At 39.2% G+C, this 15,484-nt stretch overlaps 1 protein-coding gene across 5 annotated transcripts in view; it reads left to right on the top strand.

Moving 5' to 3' along the window:
• diaph2 (diaphanous-related formin 2) overlaps nucleotides 1-15,484 on the top strand; it is a 357,664-nt gene that overhangs the window by 230,630 nt on the left and 111,550 nt on the right. The window lies entirely within an intron of this gene.

The raw sequence follows: 15,484 nt of genomic DNA, 5'->3' as shown, positions 1-15,484 counted from the left end.
ATTTGATTTATTTTGAGGCACAAAGGATAGTAGTGATGACATGCATTGGCCCTCTCTATGTCTTTGAAAAGCTTTAATTTCTTGTAGATACTTGCCACTCTCTCCAGATCTTTACAAGCATTTGGTCTCTTCTCAAAAGATACTACTATAGGCTTGATAGCCTCCTCACATTGCTATATTTCTTAACATAACCCCCTCTTTTTTGTCTTCATGTTTTCTCCGTCTGGAACAATTTCCCTCCAAATTACAGCCTAGTGACTTTAAAGTCCAGATTTGTTTCCCCCCAATCGAACCAGATTTATGTTTTGAAGAGTAGTAAATGCTACACTTTTATTATTTATTCATATAAACATCCATATTTTCAAAATGTCTTTATTTTGAAATTCATTAGCTGTTACCATGGCAACAGCCACTCCTCTATGGGCTGTATATTACTAATATCAACTGAAATAGATGTATACACTTGGACTGCATAAAGCCGTTAATTGACCAATATACTAAAATGACATCAAAAACAAACAAACAAGACATAAGAGTTCAGAAAAAAGGGCTTCATCTTCTTACTGGTGAATGAATAACAATATCTCCATGTTGGTGAGATGCCTGTCATCCAAGCATGTGATTTATGTTGATTGTCTGAGGCACACATTGTCAACTTTGCAATCTAATGGTGGCAAGTTGTACAATCAATGCACCTCATTGATACGTGCAATACGGCCTGTTTAATTTCCCTTGGAAACCATGATTTCCCATGCCTTGATTGGCCACTTCAGACTTTTCCTCCTCCAGCAGAATTATTCATCTGAGAAATGGGATTGCTTATCTGGAAATAGTATCTTTATTTTATGTATTTTTTCATTGTGAAAAATATCAATTTCAATATGTTTTGAATATTTAGATGATGGGTTATGTTTTATTATTATTAATTTCATAAAACGTGTTCCATTGATTAGGCTTCATTAGGTAATGACCACAGGTCATGTGTTGAGCCTGATACAGTGTGGAGAACTTAGGTCATTGCAATCAAGTAGCATTTTGATCATTACCATTTAATTAAATTAACCCTTACCTCTGACTGCATTGCCTTGTTGATAGCTACACACACATAACTGTTGTTCAAGTACTGGGAACAGCTTTTATGTATTTATTTTAAGAACCAAAAGTTACCCAAAACAAGATGATTTGGTCGGTATTTTACATCAGAAATCAGTATGCCCATGTAGTAGCCTTGGAGCAGAGGAAGTGAGTGTCATAATGGATGCTAGAGGTTAACCATAACTAAGGTAAGTCCAGCACAAAGCTGTTCCCTTAGGAGACTACTCATCTCTCATAGGACTCAGCCATTATCAAAGCCTACCTGTATCAAGGTCATTGTTGATTAAAATTCACATGATTATGGAAGGAGACCAAGGCAGCAGGCTGCAGATGTTTTCAGATGGGACCTGGAAAAGAGAAGGGTCATTCTTTTATCAATGCACTGTGGACACGTTGCTTTATGTAGCAGGAAATCTATTTTTTTTTCTATTTCTCTTCACTTGCACTACTATTACATAGCAAGAAGACTGCAATATGTTTATGAACACTCACTTGAATCAATTATAGGTGCTTTATAGATACAGGCTCAAATGTGTTTGAATTCTGACACATTATTTTTATTTTTTATAACCAGGGAGCCAATCAGTAGCCCTATTTTTATACCATACTGAACCTTGGCCTCGTATCCAAACTACTACCACTGGCAGCTTCATATCTGTCTGATCAGAGGATCGATACCCTCTCCTGCCACTATGGCATCGTGTGAAGTGAAGAAAGATTTCAAATAGCTCAAAGGGGCTAAGGTATACTCATTGAAATTGCTCTTTTTATTCACCTATCCTTCCCCCCAAAATGACTGGTCAGAGCCAGCAGCACATATTCACCACTCCTAGCTGGAGTTGATAAAGATATACTGTACACCCTGCATTAAAGCAACTCCGAGTAACATTTAATTATATTTTAAACGGCCTCATGTTTTCTCTCATAATCATAAATTACCTTTAACAGCAAACGAGACCATCAGTGCAAAGAAAGAAGTTTTCATATAGTTTTTATTACTGCGTTTGGTCTGGTCGCACACCCAGTCCGATTTTCGGTTCACGTGTGCATGCTCTATGGTCACATATCCGTATTGGTCGTAGATTTCAGTGTGGCTCAGCAACGCGATTTGAGAAGCATATCCCTCCAGGTGAGGGAAGGGGAGCGGGAGCCTTGTTTGAGACAGTTGTTTGTCGTCATAATGACTGATAACGGGGCTGAACCATCAAAGAAAAAAAAGAAAATGCAATGAAGAAAAGCTAAAAGGGAGAGATAGGCGGGCGGGAGGGCGTTGCCAAGCAACGTATACACAATTTCACGGGAGCGAAATAATTTGAGCTAGTTGTTGAATATTAGTGAGTGCCATTGAACAATATAACGTCAGGGTAGATATTAAACATGCATCCATATATGTATTTGATGTTGAAATTGTAATTATTTTGAATGTAGTCATAAAATCCTCGATGTTCATACCCCTGACCTCATCTTAATAGCAGCGGCAAAGTCTTGAGAGAAGTGTCATTGGCCAGTTTGCCCCCCTCCCCCCAGAGATGAATGCGTTGGGCCTGACAATGGGAACTGAGTCTGTGTGGTGATTCCACTCAATCAGTGGTGCACTGACAATCTGTCTTGACAATTCTGGAAAAAAAGAGGAAATATGACACAAATGTTCTCATAAATCTATTTGGTGTAAGGCATAGCCAAGGGCAAAGTACTTCTGAGCCTGAGAGAGAAAAAAAACTGAGAACGAGGACAGAAGAAAAAAGATGAACTCAGAGGATATTAATACCGCCGTGAATATATCTATTATCCACATTCATTTGAAGGCACTGCAGCATAATAAAGCAGTGCCCATTTCCCATTTCAAATCCTATCAGTGCTTGGCTCTGTGTTACGTAGTAGACAGAATGCCTTTCTGGATTGGTGGTGTAACACAGAAAGGATCATTTGTCTTTTTGGTTTCAATAGAGTTGCGGCAAATCAGGCGGTTGAGAAAGTTATTCTCTCGTGTCAGTGCAGAGAGAGGGTCCCTTACTAAAATCAGCTGCAGAAGCTTAGGGAAGAATGGTCAAACCCATTACCACACATTCAATTCCTGCTGCAATGGCTGAACAAATGCATGTTCTATTTGTTTATATATATATAGAAAAATATGTCACGTCACAGCTGATGCAAACTGACTTGACACAAAATTAAAAAAAAAAAAAAAAGAATTAGGCAGAGGATGTCATGACCAACCCAGAAATATATTTAAGTTTTGCAAACATTATGAATGTAGCAGCTGGGCTGTGCATAAACAAAAGTCAGCATCCATCTCATTAGTGCTATTATTAGCCATTATATGAAAACATACTGTTTGTGATAATGAGAGCTATTAACTGTTAAGAGACGCGCCCTACTTATAAGATTGATTTAATGTTCTTCTTTTATCTTGCTTTTCATAAATAGTATCTATCAAACATATTGTAGAAAATACATACAGTCCAGAAGGAAAACATGCTGTTGGTGGGTTTTAAGAGAATGTCATTACCAGGGTTTCAAAATGTTGTGTACCATAAAACACACACACACACACACACACATATACGCAAGCTGTATTCGGCACCTTGCTCATTTTATTTTATAAAACTAGACGCATAAATGCAGAAATGGATTTACCTAAGTTAGAGTATTGCCAATAGTGTAGTAACTTGTGTAGTATGGTAGCAATGTTCCCATGTGTCTTACAGAAACATGTTATGTCATGATGACTTGTTCAGTGCCCAGTTGGCACATGCTTTTGATTTTGCATTTATCAATAACTACAGTAGAGGCGCATTCTCTTTATGTTCACGTGCAGGCTGCCACTTGGATTTGAAACACCTCTACTTGAACTGTTTCTTTAGTACCTCTTTGCACCAAAGTCCAGCCGACTTTACAGTGTTTGTTACGCAGTTTTCTACAGAACATCTGATCAAAACAAGTTCACAACGGGCACTGAACTCCCTTGGGTCCCTCTGCAACACACCCGCCAAGTGTGGAGTAGATCATATGAAATGGCTGGCGAAGTTATCGAATGATAGACAGACATACCCACATTACAAACAGAAATACACTTTACACAGTTTTGCACCAGATATTTAATATTAATATCTGGCAAATTCTTTTAGATTTCAATTTGATTTGGCTCTCTGTTTTGGATCTCTGGATTAACAGATTTTACTACTTATTTGATTTGCAACCACTTGAAGAATTGGGCACAATGATTGATTGCTACCAATAACACCAACAAAGACCATGTCACCCTTGGAGAAAAAAAAAGAAAAAGAAAGAAAATCTATTTCACACTCAGTGAAGTTTCCCTTCTTAGATTTGTAGTCAAACTTTTCCAGTCTCCCCCAGAAGTAATTGAATGACAATCTGATTTAGGTGCATATTAATATTCTCAATGGGAATTCCATTTGCCATTTAATCACAGGAGTTAACAGGGTGTGGTACAGGGCTCAAGGATGTGCAGTATTTCAAGTGTATTGCAATGTATAGAGTGCAATTTGTGTGTGTGTGTAAACCTATAGACAGTTTCATAAATTGGGATATTTTTGAAGGCATGCAGTTTTAGTTTTTTTTCTCACATGTAACACGATCACATGCCATTGTTATGCTTCCAGCAGTAAATTCAAGGTTCATTACCTCATTGAATTATGAACAGGACAAAACATTCTCCAGTGCACAAACTTTGGGGAGATTCACCTAAAGGGAGTTCATTAACTTGCGTAAACTTGGCCAGGTTGCCCACCAAAGACAACAGTAGAGTGGCTTTGCCTCTACAGGTATATGTATTTAAAGGCTCAGTCAAAGCCTGGATTCAAACCCTTGACAATCTGTGGACGACCACAGGATTGCAGCTCACTGGTGCTTCTCATCCAGTGAGATTAAGAATGTCTGCAAGGAAGAAATAGGGCAAAAAATCAAAGTTACTTGTCAATAGGATACAATGTCAAAAAGCATCTGATTGTTACAAATCAAGACAAATTACCCAGTCAAGGGGGCGCCCTTAGCTCAGTTGGTAGGGTGTCCCCCCCATGGGCCTCGGCCAGCAGCGGACCCGGGTTCGATTCCAGCCCGCGGTCGTTCTCTGCATGTCACTCCCCTCTCTGCCCCATTTCAACTCTGTCTCTACACTATCAATAAAAGCTTAAAAATGCCAAAAAAATATCTTAAAAAAAATTAATAATAATAATTACCCAGTCAGATGGTCGCATTAAACATACAATATAATTTCCTAAATTATTATAATTTTTTTTTTAGCCTGTTATTTCCCAAGTTTTTCCCAACTAACTTTGAAAAGTAAAACTTTTGAACAACGTCATCAATGCTAAATCAGTGTGACTAAAGGCCTTTGCACACCGGGCGCGTTTTATTCGTGTGATTAATCCGTTAATTAACGATACACTGCGGTCTAAAACTTTGATTGATACCAGAAAAGGGAAAAGGTTTCAATGGATAAAATATGGTTTATTTTGGGTAACATCTGCACACCGCTTTAGTAGTGACTCGGCGTGGTGGATGCAAGTTCCATTTTCCTCCATTTTATTAAGCCCAGTTCAGACCAAAGATTCGCCTTGCAACTGCTTGCGACGACACGGTTTTAGAACGTCGCAGGGGAGAAATCGCAGCGGTGTGAACTGCTCGTTACAGCGCGTTGCAAGCCGTTGCAAGGCGTCACAGAAGATTCAACATGTCAAATCGCAAGGTCCAGTTTTAGAACGTCTCAACCGTCTCGTCGCAAGGAGTTGTGAGTTGCAAGCAGTTGCAAGGCGAATCTTTGGTCTGAACTGGGCTTTACGTTTGAGTTTTCTGGCAGTCACACTCGCACAACTCTGAAGTGCTTTTATTGATAGTGCGTTGTGTTTAAATTTGAGTGTCCTGTCCTGCCTGTGCTAGGTCTGCACCTTTTCCACCCATCATTTGTTGTGTTTCAGTTCCCAAGCACTAAGCAAACTCTTTGGAATTGTTTTGTTGTTGTTGAAACTTATCATTTATACATCAAAAGAATTTGGCAAAGGGTGCTTGAATTATTGAAGGTGCTGTCTTCAGTAACTCACAAACAATGACAGACGTTGGAGTCCTGAGACCCAGTTTCCTGTTTGGTTTGAGTGGACATTTCATCCACTGCTTCACATGAAGATTCACACGATTAGATGGTTTTTAAAACATAGCTAACAAAAGACGGGGAATCATTTTAGAACATCAGGTACACATGACTATTAGTTAACAGAAACAATTTCCTCACAGTTGTTTAAGGTGTACCGGTCCCTGGCCCCTGAAAGTGATAGAGCGGGATCAGCGGGGCCAGCAGTTTAAATGGACAGTCTGTCACCAAGAATATTAGGAACAGGAAACCAACCTGTCTAGAACTACCAGCTCCGGATGAGTGATGTGCTCTAGAGAGTTGTTTTTTTCCCCCTTTCCTCAATTCATGGACGATGAGGAGTTCATTGTGAGACCTAAACAACTATTGTCTTTCTTTGTCATCTTTTTTTTAACCCATCCCGTCCATCTTTCTTTCCCTGCACCTGTGATTTCTTACATCACCACTTTGCCCAGCCAGTGTGAATGTAGACAGAGATAGACACATGCAGGGAGGCCAGCAGCCCTGCTTAGCATCAGGCTACAGTCCGTGACAGCAGATTTCAATGAAAGCTGACAATGGGACCAGGAATGAGAATAATGCTGTTTGCCAGCCTGGAAATTCTGCCTGTCACACTAGAGCATTTTCCAATGCTGGGAGTGTTCCATGAGCTAAGGTGAACAAGGAAGCTCCATTTCAAATGCAACACTTTTTTTCTGCACTAACTTAACTAGGTCGTAGTTTTATCCAAATTAATCAATAGTTGAGTGACAAACTTTCATTTAAAACCTCACTTTTTCTGTGTGTGTAACCTGTATTCAAACAATGTCATATGTACTCAGATATTTCAAACACTGTCAAGTGTAAAGTCTTGTCTAATGGAATACAGTGACTTCTCCTTTAAAAGGTCATTGACCTTCTTTAAAATGCATTGCCCATTTCATCATGGCAGCCAACAAACAGCAATGTCTACAATCAACGGCCCCTAAATGTCCTATATCCAGTTTAACAACAACTGCTTACACCGCTAAGACAGCAAGGATAGGAGGAAAGACCGGGAAAGACACCAGTTGAAAAGACATTAATGTGCATAACTTTCGTTCGGAGGGAGGAGCTACAGCAGGTAGAGTGTGTCAGGGAGGGACCAGAGAGAACACAAGTGGAGCGGTTGAGGTATTTGGATTCAAATCTATATCTCTCTAACTGCTATGTTCTCCCAAATCATATACCCCAGCTTTAAAAAGTAAAAATATCAGGACACAGAATACTGAAACACTATTATCATTAATAAATAAACACCTCCATGTTGGTCTGAACAGTGGCTCTGAAAAGTGTGTAGCTTGCCGCTCATTTGTGGAGGAGGACAGCTAATCAGCCTGGATTCACAACAGTTACTATACAGTAGATATCAATGGTAATCCAGAGTCACTGCAAAATCATAGCAAAGGTATGTACTTTTAAAATAAGTGACGCAACATCATTCACAAATCTTCCTTTGATCCGTATTAGGATTAGAAATTGCTAAATGCACCGCTTACAGCAGAGCATTTGAACAATACAGAAGTAGTGTATTCAGCAATGTTGAAGAGAAAATATGTGTGGTTTTCTGGAAATCATTCGCATCATACAGCAGCATTCACTGGTAAAAGGTGATAATTACAGTCATGTCTACTTTATTTCTCCTAAAAATGTTGATGATGAGTTTGTTGACATGCCATATTTTTTGTTCATTGTAATTAGGCCAGTTTTGCCATTTTATATGTATTCAATTAGTTTTGAGTTGAGTAATTTTGAATGATCAGAATTTAAGTGAAACCTGTTTCCAACTGGGCTGCTGATAAAATTACACATGAAACTATCAATGTATTCTTGCAACAAAGTCTGCAGATATAGGGGCCATGGTACTGTACCTTTCAGTACGTCAAGTGTCAAGGGGTTGGCTGGACACATTATCACAATGCTAGACATATTAATTTCCTGAGGACATCACATATCACACATACCTGTATGTATGTATAGCATGCATTGTGTATTAAAACAACCTTGTAAGATTAGGCCATGCAGATACATGCTTTTAAGAAATCAACTAAAAAGCTATTGCCCAACAACAAAACCGGCGAACACATTGATTGAAAAAGTCATGACCAATTAGAATGACATAATGAAATACCAGTGAGATGAGGTGAAAATGACCCCAGTCAGTATAGCAAAGGGTTAAAAAAAAACCTGTCATAGCAAGTCTGTCAGCTGATTCTGATAAGTAAGATAATGATAAGAATTGCTGTACAAATGAGCAGGAAATTGAGTTTTCTCCGAGGTGATCCCTGCACCCTCCAGATAAGGCCCAGTTGAAGCGCTACAATAACAAGTGCAAGGATGTTTTTAATATTGACTGACTGAAAGAACATAATCTACAGTACAATACGCCAACTTGTTCCGGATTTATGTCGTGTGCTTGTGTGACAGTTTAGTGGTGAGATCTGTATTAAAAAGGCTAAGCTTGCCAAATAGGTATCAAAGTAATATTAAATAGTCATTTTAGTATTAGCTCAAAATGTTCCTCTAAGTTCTCCTTTTTTTCAAATCCAGCAACGTGTTGTTTCACTTTTCACATCAGTTCATATCCAAATGTAATCTTATAATGACCTATTCTGCCACATGCTCCCCTGCACAACATGATTATGGCAAAAGAGAAAACAGTGTTTAATATGACATGCAGCCTATAGGTTTTTATTGATATGCAGAGTTTCCCCCAGAAAAGTTGTTAGGCATGGTGGTAATAGTGCTGCACGATTTGGTGAAATTGTGAATTTGCGATCATAGGACAAAAAATATTAAAATTAATTTTGAGTTTTTGTTATCCACTTTCACTAGCATGAAAGTGAAGACCTAATGCTCTTGTCTCAGCATCATGTTGGTGAAATGTGCTTTGGGTGTCTCTCAAAGATTGTTTTAGCCAGGCCTCCTGCACAAATGATTGCTACCAACAAAAAACAGGCATGATCGCTATAATACGTATTTTTTTCAGATAGACTGAATAAATGTTATCCAAACCTCCATACATTTGTCACGGTGATGAGTAATCTTGAAAAAAAACGTAGTATAACACTAGTGATTTTTGTTTAATAAGGAGGTAAGACATTTAGAACTCTTATCCATCGCGCAAGTCATACTTCTGTTGATCCTAGTGGTTATTTGCACACAAACGACACCATTCCAGGGGGAAAATAGACACATCACACACACATATGCACATCATTCCAGACATAATAATTACCAAGAAAGGCAACAGGACATTTACCAACTAGGTTGTCATTGCGGTAAAAAGGTCTCTAAAAAGGTTTTCTCTCTATTCCTCTTTGCCTCTATTGACCAACGTTTGAGAAAACGTGTCTGTGTCTCAAATGCTGTCATTAGTATCTGGGCAGCTTTCTCCAACCCATGCACATCAGCTGGGGTTAGGAATTGATTTCGGATACGCAATTGGATAATTTTTTATCATTGGCTGTCATCAATATATAATCGAGAAGCCTGAAAAGAGCATTGCAGGGCTGCTGTTTGGAATTTTAAAAGGCCCATGGGACTAGGTTCCCCCTGTGCCCCTCTCGGTTAATGCATGCTATGTCGCTATGTGTGAAGATTCCACCATCGACTGCGATTTATTCCCCCCAGAGGAGCTAAGACATTGAAGTACATAGGCATTCACTGCCTGCACTGCAACATGAATATGGTGCTTGGTCCTTGGGTCTGCAAAGAGCATACTTATATCTATCATGAAATCATTGTCCGGTATCTATACATATGTATTTATATTGTAAAAAACATTGCACCTATAGTGGTGTCAAGCTCTCTTTCTGAAGTGTTTCAAAAAGGTTGGTTTTGAAGTGAAGGATGCAAATAGGAGCCTGTGCTGCGTATACACCAAACCAAACCCACCTTCACATCAGAAACGGAATCCTTTGTGTAGAACAGACCATACTGTGTTTGTTTGCCTTTATGATGTAAATCATGCTGATCGTCTATAATTTGGTCCTCAGGCTTTATACAATGAGTGTAATTTAGAAGGCATTCCCTTATTCCGAAAATTAATCTAACCGGTACGGACTATGACCTTTCTCTTACATGTGGATGATTTGCATTTTCCACCTTTTTCCACCAGCTCTGTGTAATGGAGTCACACTGTGTGATCCATATTCAAATATTATTCAAATCAGTGGCACCACATTTGCATTTGAAATTAAAGATTTGAAGCCAGGTCGCCTGCATACTGATCAGAGGGACAACCTTCATTGGAGTGAGGGTCGCTATTGCAAATAAATTGGACAGGCTATTAATAATTGTCATGAAATGAGTGTTGTATATTGCACACTGCAATAAAAGTGTTTTTCCTCCGATGCAATGAATCTGAAATCATTCTCAACACTTTTGCACTCAGCTCAGAAAACAAGAATACTCTCTTCGAATAGAGAGACGCAGCCTTGCTGTCACTATTGAGGACAATATTACCCGCATCAATCAATCAATCAATCAATATCCTTTATTTAGCCAGGTAAAAATTAATTGAGATTAAAATCTCTTTTTCAAGAATGACCTGGCCAAGAAGGCAGCACCATGATTAAAAAAGCACAATCAACCACAATTCTCATACACCACATTCAACATCAATTAAAGTAAAATACAAGATCAGGGACAAGACTATATTGATTGAAATGATTGCAGTTAAAAATGAAATAAATAAACTAGTGACATATGAAATTAATAAACCTGGCCGTTATCAGAAAATAGCTTTACAAACAATTGCATTGACCAAGAGAACTATCTTCTCTGTCCTTCAGGATTCCTTTGAATTCTCCCAAGGTGAGAGCAGCATGTTCTCTCCATGTCAAACTAAATGTATTATGGGGCGCTCCGGTGGTGTAGTGGATTGAGCGTGTAACATATTGGCCCCGGACTTTGTTGCAATTGTCGCGCGTTCCAGTCCGACATGTAGATCTTTACTGCATGGCATCCCCCTCTCTCTCTGTCTCTGTAGGCTACCGTCAAATAAAGCTTGAAAATGCCAAAAAAAAAATATTATGAGGCCCAATTGTGAATTTGGAAAAGACAGACTCAAAAAGAGAAATGTTAATTAATTGAAACCTACACTAAATTGACACTACTCAATGAGTAACATTCATTCAGTATAAGCATGCCAAAGCTAGTCCTTTTTTTCACAACATTTTAAAATACTGTCCAATTAAAAGTAAAATGTATGCTTTAGTTTCATAGCCGTACCTGAACATGCAGTAGAGGCTGAGTTTGAATGTAATTTGACCATCTTAAAGCCGTAGGATTAGGATAAACATATGTAAACTATTTAGTTTTAATGTTCTACAAATGTTACCATTAAATAGTTGATAAAGTAAAAACAAATATGCATGCCAATTTGATGGTCAACTACAATCCAGGTGTGTTTGTGTCCCTATAGTTTTTCCCTCCTTTGCCTTGACATGGCCTACCAGCTGAGACCCGCTCCTTACAGAAAGGTCTGTTTTTATTCCCCCAAACTGAAGCAGAGGTAAGGAGGGACAGAATCGATTGTTGCGGGCCAAATTGAACCTGTGTCGAGCTGCAGGCAGCCACCAGATAAAGCCTCTGACGCTGTCTGCTGTGTTTATCATCAGGTGGCCTTTTCTGTGTGTGCTGTGCTGTGATTCTGATGGGTTAAGTCATAATAGGGGAGCCACCATTCTTTGGAGGGGCTGCCAATAAAATCGCAGACAGAGGGGATTATGTTTCATGTCAGCCCATTATTGTTTCCAGCTTCCCCTGTACATTTTTTATTTTTTTTACCAGAAGAGGCCTCTGCCATGATTAAGCTGCTTTCTATCCTGCTTTGATGTAGTCCATTTTTGTTCAGATGTGATAACTTTATCATTTAAAGCCCTTTAATTGTTTGGTATTTTATTATCTGTCTATCCACACAAGGCAAAAGGCACAGGAGTCACAGTCACCATAATAATATGATGTCATTATGATTATAAAGCATCATCTGTTGACTCATTATACATTGTGTACAGCCTGCACGCCCAGCTGTTTGGTATTGACTATGTCCACAGTCAATCCTTCTTCCTCGACCGATGTAAATATGTCTCACTGTGAGTGTGATCCTACGTGTGTAAAACCATGTCAGAGGATGCTCATACAGTCTTGTTTAGTCTGCCTTGGACTTTAACATGTCCCAACAGTTTCTTGTTAGCCTGGCACCGCCCACCTACATACTTCCGCTCAATTTCCATTTCACTTCTGTAGTCAGTCTGGGTCTGCGGTATAGTAGTGGGTTTACTCAGCCAGATTTGTGCTAGTCCAATCAGCGAACAGAGGGAGTGGCTCAGAAGCCGGCGCATGACTTGCGTCACAAGCAAACGTCATACATTTGGTTGGCAGATCCAGAGTGGCACTGGGCAGATCCAATAGTTTTAAACTTCAACAGACACCCGCCATCAAGTGAGTTTGTCAATTGAGCGATTCCAGACCTTCTGTACAAATGAAATGAAGTACGATGGTCTGGTAGAACCAGGCTAGTTTCTTGTGGTTTAGCCCTTAATAATCTCTGTAACAGGCTTGCCTTTCATACCAAGAACTCTTGTGGTGAGCCACCTCATACCCAGTGATGTGTCATGTGTGCTATCTCTGTTACACCAGTATGTGCCTGGGTTTACCAGCTTAATACTCCCCACCTGTTCATAGAGAAGTTGGCAATAGCCTCTCAGCTATTAAGGCTCGCTATTAGCAGGAAATGACAATGACTCCAGTAATTTTATCGGCACATTAAAAAGCTTTCTGCTTTGTGGAAGACAATGACAATCCCCTCATTTTGCCCTTAGGCTTTGTTTCAAACTCAAACAAGTGCAGAATAATTAACTGTTTCTCAAGCATGCAGCATAAGACTCCAAGATGCTGGCTATTTCTTGCCCCCCAGTGTATGGACATGCACCCCCCCCCCAGCCCTAGGTTTAAGAGAAGAGGGGTACTTCCCAAAAAACTAAAAATTTCCCTCTATTATCTGAGAAATATCCACTTCTGGGAGTCGGTTCTTGCAGCCACAAGCCATATCCAATGAGAGTCTGAACTTGATTGTCTGGATAGGGACCTGGATGGACATAAACCACATGTCCCTGCCAGATACTTGATTGGCTGTCAGGTTTTATGGCTACCTCTTCAGTAGTAATAACAGTGTAATTGTCCCTTCTGTCTATGTGTTCTTATATGAAAAACTAAAAACCCTTTAATGATAATGTTCAAAAGTCAGAGGCTTCTAAGTAAAGTTTGCCCACTTTTACACACTCTTTAATTGTATAGTCTATGCTGCTGTGAATCTTTCCACACGTGCTGTATATCAACTATGGATTATTTTTGATAAGCCTACATAGAAGGGCGTACTCAATCAACCATTTTTGTTTTACTGTTACCATATGTGTTATTCAAGTTCTAATCAGTTAACAGTGAGAAACATTGTTGGGTTACTCAGGCTAATATTCATTTTTACTGTGTAACCTATATTCCTAGGAAAAAGTACTGTACATTCAGGGCAATGGCAGCTTTCAGCAATGCCTCAAGCTGTTGGTTATTGCAATAGGCTGATTGGCTGCAAGCTACAAACCCCCCTAAGTAATGGCTAAATGGGAGCACACAATGAGGCTGCCTCGGGCTACAAGATTACAGCACAAATACCCCCAGTACTGTGTGTCTTTTCGCACATGAAGTTATATCCTGTTTTTTTTTCAGCCTGATGGCACTTGGTACCTGAAACAGGCAAGTTCTAAATGCCCACAGCAGAGAGTTGAACCATTCAATGACTGAGGCATCGTAAACACTGACACAGACTCCCATCACTTGCTGCATTTACTGTATATCGAGAATACTCTATGCTAAGCTATCAGTATCATGTCTCCAGCTTTATGATAAACAGATATGAGCTGATGTGTGAAATAGTTACACATTTCCCAAAATGTGGGCTGTAACTTTGGTTTAGATGTATGATTTAAAAAGAGAGACTTCAGTTTAAAATCACTATCAGAAAAAAAGAATACAGGGGGCGTCTTTAGCTCAGTTGGTAAGGCGTCTCCCTCCCGGCCCGGGCCCAGCAGCTGACCCGGGTTCGATTCCCACCCGCGGTTGTTTTCTGCATGTCACTCCCCTCTCTGCCCCATTTCACCTATGTCTCTCTGCACTATCAATAAAGCATAAAAATGCCCCAAAAAATATCTAAAAAAAAGAAAAAATAATACAATATATCTACAGTAGCAAATCCATATTCATGAACCCTAGAATCCCTCACCCAGATGTATCAATGACCAATAATCTATGAGATCCATTTTTATCTGGAAAAAAACATGACCATGCTTTTGAATGAAGGTTTTATGTTTGATTGATGGAACAGTTATCTCTACTGCTTTATCAACAACAAGAAGAGAGCGAGGCAAACACAGTTTTGAGTCATCATCCACCTTCACACTCTTCTCATGAGTCATGCACCGCCACACAAGTGCAGACCCTTAAAGCATTACAAATGAGTATGCACAGACACATATTGAGCAAATTCAATAGAAAACAGAAAATGTGCATTCAGAAATATGGCAGTCGGAGATCAATGACATTTATCTCGCTGAGTTAAGGTAGAACTATACTAATACATGCATCAGTTTTTCTTGTAGATTTCAGTGTTAAGGTTGAAGTCAGAAGTTGTATTTGTTGCATTACATACTGAAAGCATTGTGATAAATAGTAATGGACCTGATCATGTAGTGTGCCCTATACTTAAAATAAAAGGCATTATTTCAAACAGGAAAGTAATTTAAAAATATATATATATAAAAATAAAATAAAAACATCCTATTGTTGATGTATTTGTAGTTTGAATCTGTCAAGTTAAAGGTAAACAGTCTTATTACGGAACTTTATACAAAAAGAAAACTCAACTCTCTCCACTAGACACAATGTTTGAAAAAATGTACTTTAATAAGAGAAAATATGTCCTTATATGGACTTCCCTTTGTCTGGCAGCAGTATCTCTCACAGAGGGAGCTCTTGAGCTAAACATGGGAACCTTACAGAGACCCAAATAACAAGAGAGGAAAGAGAGAGAGTCTGAGAAAGACAACAGCCAGGTGTGAATTAGACACAGGTTGAGGGGAGACAGAGAAAATAAGCTATGTGTTAAGGAAGTCTACTGTCACTTATCTTGTATGTACGCACACTTATGTTTTAAATCTACTTAGCTAGGTAAGGGCAATGATTTATAAATAGGCATGCAGAGCA

Source organism: Ammodytes marinus (genome assembly GCF_949987685.1).
Source record: "Ammodytes marinus genome assembly, chromosome: 10".
Lineage (NCBI taxonomy): Eukaryota > Metazoa > Chordata > Actinopteri > Uranoscopiformes > Ammodytidae > Ammodytes > Ammodytes marinus.
The sequence above is the reverse complement of the archived record's forward strand: the minus strand, read 5'-3'. Positions and strand labels throughout refer to the sequence as shown.